This window comes from Ursus maritimus, unplaced genomic scaffold, assembly GCF_017311325.1.
Source record: "Ursus maritimus isolate PB19 unplaced genomic scaffold, ASM1731132v1 scaffold_12, whole genome shotgun sequence".
NCBI lineage: Eukaryota > Metazoa > Chordata > Mammalia > Carnivora > Ursidae > Ursus > Ursus maritimus.
Window position 1 is genome coordinate 26,872,608 of NW_024423564.1, and position 6,733 is coordinate 26,879,340.

Here is a 6,733-nt window from a genome sequence, read left to right on the forward strand (position 1 = left end):
ATATACCCTTTGACTCAGGAATTTTACCTCTGGAAATTTACCTTACAGGTACACTTGTACATACCAATGGCGTATATACAAGATTATTCATTGCAGTATTGTTGTAATAGGAAAGGTTTGAAAACAACCTAAATGTCCATGAATAGGGCACTGATTGAATAAATAACAGCACATCTCTTCAAAGGAGTACGGTGCACTACTATGAGAAAATCTCCAAGATATACTGTTAAGTGAAAAAAAAAGCAAAGTGTAGAACTGTGGGTATAGCATGTTACTTCCTGTTAGGGGTTGGGGATAACATATACACACTTAGAGAAACTCTGCTAGGCATGCATGATATTAATAGCAGTTTTGCCTGTGGTGGGAGGGGGACTGGGCAGATAGGAGACAGAGTCGAGCGGGGGACTTTTCACTGTATCCACTATATTTCTCCATGTTACTTAATCAGAAAATGATGGTTGACCCTTGAATAATGCAGGGTTTAGGAGCACTGACCTCAGTGCAGTTGAAAATTTGCATATAATTTTTGACTCTCTAAAAACTTAGCTACTAATAACCTATAGTTGACTGGAAGCCTTACCTTCCATAGACAGTTAACACATGTTTTGTATGTTACATGTATTATATATTGTATTGTTACAATAAAGTAAGCCAGAGAAAAGAAAATGTTATTGAGAAAAAATCCCAAGGAAGAGAAAATACACTTACTGTACTGTCCTGTATTTATCCCCAAAAATCCCCTTATAAGTGGACCTGCATAGTTCAAACCCATGTTGCTCTAGGGTCAACTGTATATTAAAAATAATATTTTCCATCCATTAATGTATTGAACACCTACTATGAGCCTGGCACTGGGGATACAAGTGTGAAAGTAGTTTTGTAGTGGAAAGACCACTGAACTTGAAGTTAAAGCACCTGATTCAAATTCTGACTCTGCCTCTCACCTGCTATGGATCTTGGCACCTAATAGGCATGCAACAAATATTTGTTGAATGAATTTAGGTTTGACATTCCTTAACCTTTCTGAGTCTGTTTCCTGCCATATGAATGGGGCTAAAGATGCTTCCTCTCGCAGGGGTGTTGTGAAGACATAGAATGTATCATGAATTAGAGTATAGTTAATGATAACTACTATATGCCGGGCACTTTCACATTTATTATTTCCTTGACTCCGCACATGTGTTCACTCACTCACTCATGAGGAAATGGAGGGACTGAGAGGAACAGTGACTTGCCCAACCCCTCTCTATATGTGAGTCGTCTAGTCTTTCTTTATTGCTACCTCCCTAATGCTCCACAAAGAAGAAAATTTACATATAGTAGGTGCTTAGAGAATTTTGAAAATCAAGAAAATCCAACTTATGTTTTATCACTGCTTTCAGGGACACTTCAGAGGAGCAGAAAGTTGGTAAATGTGTTTCTGATAATTCAGTTTAGATATATATCAGCTGGTCTGACATTCACTGCACTGAACATTTCAGGAAAATTCAACAAAAATGATAAGTGTGTACTTCTCACGAGGTAGGGAAGATCAAAGCCAACCCACAAAAACACCTATGGGGAAAACGGAGAAACTCATTCTTAAGGATGCTGCACTTAGAATCTTACAGACTTGCCAATCTTTCTTAAAGGGATGAAAATGACATAACGTATATCCAACGTAGGGGAGCCTCTGTGGCTCAGTCGGTCAAGCTTCCAACTCTTGATTTCAGCCCAGGTCATGATCTCGGGGTGGTGAGATTGAGCCCCAGGCTCACGCTGGGGCGTGGAGCCTGTTGAGATTCTCTCTCCTCTCTCTGCCCCTGCCCCTGCTAAAAAAAAAAAAAAAAAAAAAAACCCAACATGGCACAATTTTTTAAACATTTTTATTGGAGTAAAACATGCAAGGAGAGCAGTGCACAAACCAATTAGTTTGTATAAAAAGGACAGTTAATTTTTATAAAATAGATCTATATAACCAGCACCTGGATCAAGAAATAGAATATTACCAGCATCTGGAGCCCTCTCTGGCTCCCTTTCCATCACTACCCAACCCAACCCTCAAGATAACCCATTCAAGATAACCCAACCCTCAAGATAATCAGTATCTTTACATTTAACATCGTTGATGTGTTTTGACTGTGTTTGGAATTCGCGTAAATGGATGTATTTAGTATGTATCCATTTGTGTTCAGCTTCTTTTACTGGACATCCTATTTGTGAGATCATGCTCTTGTTGGGTGTAGAGGTAGTTGTTATCACTGTATTACCCAGAGCTTGTATTTCTCCCACAGATGGACATTTGGGTGGTTTCTTTGGGGCTGTTATAAAGAGATGCTATACACATTTTTGAACATGTCTTTTGGTGAGTATGTGCATACATCTCTGTTGAGTAGACAAGATACCTAGGGATGGAATTGCTGGGTCACAGGCTACATGTTAATTTAGCCAAACAGGTCTGTAAAGTGTTGTTCGAAGTTCTCTAATATTAGCCATTCTGGTGGGTGTAAAGTGAGACATTACAACTTCAGTTTTCATTTTTGGGATGATTAGTAATTGAGAAAATTTTCATATGTGTATTGTTTTGTTTTGAGAAATGCCTGTTTATTCCTTATCTACTTATTTTCAGTCAGATACTCTGCCTTTTTCCTGCTGGTCTGTAAGCATTCCTTACAGATTCTGTATACAAGTCCTTTATTGGATACATGTGTTGCAATGGTCTTTTCTCCTTTGTGGCTTCACTTTTCACTAATGGTGTCTTCCAGGAATAGGAGTTCTTAATTAGAATGTTGTCCAATGATCAGTTTTTTTCCTTTATAGTTAGTACTGTGTGTGTTTAAGGAGTCTTTGCCTACCTCAAGGTCATGAAGTTTTTCCTTTCTTTCTTTGTACTTTGGATAGTTTTATTATCTTTCACATTAGGTTTAAAATCCATCTGGAATGGACTTTTTTTGACATGGTACGAGGTAAGGGTCAAGATTCTTCCTTTTTCTGCATGTAGGTATTCAGTTGATCCAGCATCATTTACTGAAAACACATACCTTCTTTTCTCAATGCGTCACAGTAGCATTTTGACTTAAATTGTGACCATTTAATGTAGATCAACTTCTGTACTCTCTATTCTATTGGTCAGTTTGTCTATCCTTGTTGCCAATTACTATGTCTGTAGCTTTATAATGGGTCTTGATATCCGCTAGTGTAAGACCTCCAGTTGGCTCTGCTTTTTACCCCACTAAGCCTACCTAGTACCGAAATGCCAATTCTACTTCCCCCTTTGCTTTCAGTTTGTCCAGGTGGGTGTGATTGATTTGCCTGTTCCACGGTTTGGTTATTTGTGGTTACCCGGATCTTTGTCTCATCAAAGCCCTTTAAACTGCAAGGCAGCCAGGTGTCTGCAGACAGCTAAGCCGATCTGCTGGATAATTAAGTAACGCGGGGAAGGGGGAGGAGTGGAATAGGTGGGGTGGTCCCTCGAGAGGGGTACAGCGAGGAAGTGGCCAGTCTACACTTAAAGACTGGTTTTTTGGGGCGCTACGAGGAGAACCAAACTCTCAAATCCGGGCAGAGGAGGGCAAGGCGAGGTCACTGCATGTAAATGTCGCGGGGGTTCCGCAAGGCCGCGCGAATCGGCTCGCCGGGGTGGGGCCGCGACGCCGCAAATCACCAGTTGAGGGCTGGAGCGCGCGCCGCGGGCTCAGAGCCGCGCCTGCAGCTGCCGGGGCCGGGGCGCGAGCCGGAGCCGGAGCCGCCGGGCGCACAGGCGAGCCGCGCGCGGGCTTCTCTGCGGGCGCGCCCCGCCGACCATGAGCGGCCCGTGCCCCGGGAGCAGCCGCGGCTGGGGGAACGCCGAGCGGCGCCTCTGAGCCCCTAGCCCGAGAGCCCGGGCACCGAGCGCCGCGCGGGGAGGTGAGTGTGTGCCGCGCGCGTCCCGCGGGTGTGCTGCCCGACCCGGGGCGCCGTGGCCTCCCCCGGCTCTGGGAGGACGGGCTGGGAAGTTTGTTGGAGAAAGTTAGGATGGGGGGGGGGAGTTGAGCCGGCGCTCCCCCTGCCCCCAGCAGAGTTGGCGTTTGGGGGCGGGAGTGGCTGAAGTGCGGACACGGCGTGTCGGGGCCCTCGGGGCCCTCGGAACTGGCTCCTATTCCCCAGACGTGGCCCGCGGCGGCAGGCGCTCAGCGAAGTGCCGTGAGCATCTCTGCTCTTTGCTCTCGAGCGGCATCCTCCTGGGCGCTGGTCTCTCCCGACCCCCACCCCCCACCCCCACCCCCACCCCCCGCGCGTCCCGGCTGCTCAGCAGGCCGCCCTTGGTCGTCTCGTCCGGTCCCTCTCTGCTGGGGGTGGGGGGGGCAGGGCCTAGGGGCTCCGCTGGAAGCCCTGGGCTTGGAAGAGGCTAGTTTCTCCACTAATCTCTTGGAAAGTTTGCAAAGAAAGCGAAGGAGCCTGCCCAGTAACTGTTGACAACACCCCCCTCCCTCTCTCCCTTTGTTGAGAAAGAATGAATAGTTGGTTGTGTCGCTCCCTTTGCGTCGGGGAGGGGAGGAAAGGGGAGGCGAAGGGAGGGACGGTGGACGCGAGGTTCGACCTCAGCCACTCTTTCCCGAGCGGCAGCGGCTGCCACCACTTTTAAAGTTTGATCAGGTGTAGACATTTGGCTGAGAGCGGTCGAGTGGGCTCCGAAGCAGCTGGCAAGGCGAAGTGTTCCGTGGGCAACATGGTGGGTCGTGGCTGGAGTGGAAAACTCTGATATGGGTATTAACTCGCTTGAAGAAAGTTGCGAAGAGGCAAGAGCGTTTGCCTAACCTCGCGTGTGCTTTCGCGCAAAGCTATTAGCTGAGATAGAGATTGGAGCCAAGCGTTCAGAGATTTCTTTTAAACCTTGACTCTTATCTCCCAAGGCTACACAGATCTGTCCAAGGAAAATACATTGGCGGAGGGAAGGTCAGTTTAGGAGCGGATAATCTCCCTGCATGTTGCCAAGGACAGAGGCGGGAGGAAGGGGAGGCCTCGGTGCTGGGAGAGGGGGTTCCGCAGAGCATCCCTACAGGGACTGCCCAGTTAATAGTGGAGAAGCCACAGGCCAAGCGTTGTATGGGGGTGTGCAGGGGAGTGTATGGAGTATAATGTAAAAGGCTTTCCATGCCAGGGGCTCCCTCACCTCCTTGATTCCAGCTTTCTCTAAACCTGCTGAGAAGCCTGGCATTTCCAGATGACTAACCAAGATCTCAGTCTCCTGTTCATATAGAAAGACCTGCTTGTCAAACGAATGCTAAGCTTAAGAACTTTATCGTGTAAATTCTATGCTGTGTTGCTTGAAATACAGTCCATGGAAGAATTATTCATACTTCAATCATTTGGCTAGACTCCATAAATTTACTTCGAAAATAGGGATACTCTTAATTTCTAAACTGAAGAGAAACTTCATTCTAACTGCATAAGCCAATTTTTAAGTGTGTGGCGGTCCTGTCTTCCTGTCTGACTCTGCAGAGAGGTTATAAAACTACGTATCCAAATGAAACATTCTCTGTTGGGGTCGTAATTGGGTGGCTGGGGCAGTTACATTTCCAGAGCTTGAAATATGATAGAAAGTTTTTAATGCCCACATCAGATGACATTCTACAAGTTTAGGAAATAGCTCATTTTAGAAATAAACTGGAAAAACCCAAGCAGGTGGGCTGCCTGTCTCTTGCTTGACTTGCGCGTGCTCTTCCGCTTCTTCGGGATGGCTCTGGCTCTGCAAGGCGAGCGAGTTGGGCTGCTGTTGCTCGGGAGCACTTCAAAGCAAGCACAGCCGCCGAGCGGGGATCAGCAAGGCAGCACAGACGCTGGGAGGTCAGCAGGCTTGCTCTTGCCCCTATTGAGATTTCAGCTCTTTGAACATTCACCAAGGTCTCATATTTTCCAATCAAGATACAGAATCTTTGACCTTTGTATATATTTCAAGGTCTGGCATTAGACTGAGTCAGGACACGGTGTCTGTTTACCTGCATAGTAGAGAGAGGTGACGTCAGGTGGCCAAAGTCTCACCTGGCCTTTTCTTTTAAAGACTGCGTATGGGCTCTCTCGGTGTGCCTGTGTGTGTCTGTGTCTATGTCCTACTTGGTTTGGTGTGTTTATGTTTATGGCTCTGAGTTAAAACATTTACCTCCCCATCCTTCCTGGCTGCAGTCTTTCCCAGAAGCAGTGACTTCTTTTGTGGACTCTCTTTGTACTCGGGATACTGTGACGAGCAAGGCAGACAGTCCCTGACCTGCTGGGAGGAAACCTGTTTATTGAGTGCTTGCCGTATGTCAAGGGCTTTCCATACAACTGTCGCATTTACTTTTCAGGGCAATCCCACGAAAGAGGTATTTTTACAAATGAGAAACTGTCAGAGAGGTTGAGTAACTTGTTCCGGGCCACACAGCTAGTAAGTAAATGGCAGAGTAGGGATTTGACCCTGTGAATGTCTTACTTCAAAGCCTAGGTTCTGAGTCATACCATGAATGACTTAAAAAAAAATCACATAGTACATAAGAAGTACATGATGGCTAGGAACATTGAGATAGAAGCATCTCCGAGCAGAGAAAACCTGGGAGCCAGGAAGTGGAGATTTGGGGTTAGTCTTCACCATGCTTTTCCAACCATATATGCCTACCTCAGGGCCTTCAATTTGCCCAGTCCCCTGCCTGAACTCCCTTCCCTTCTTCTCTTGACTGGTTCTCTCTTTTTTTCAGGAACCTCTTCAGAGAAGCCCCCCCCCCCCCAATCTAAGATAGCT

At 46.7% G+C, this 6,733-nt stretch overlaps 1 protein-coding gene across 1 annotated transcript in view; it reads left to right on the forward strand.

The window, feature by feature from the left end:
- The first annotated feature begins 3,758 nt into the window (after positions 1 to 3,758).
- Positions 3,759 to 6,733, forward strand: part of BCAR3 (BCAR3 adaptor protein, NSP family member) — a 108,857-nt gene continuing 105,882 nt past the window's right edge. The window contains exon 1 of the mRNA XM_040627021.1: positions 3,759 to 3,885. The gene's annotated coding sequence lies outside the window, so the exon portion shown is untranslated. The remainder of the gene's footprint in view (positions 3,886 to 6,733) is intronic.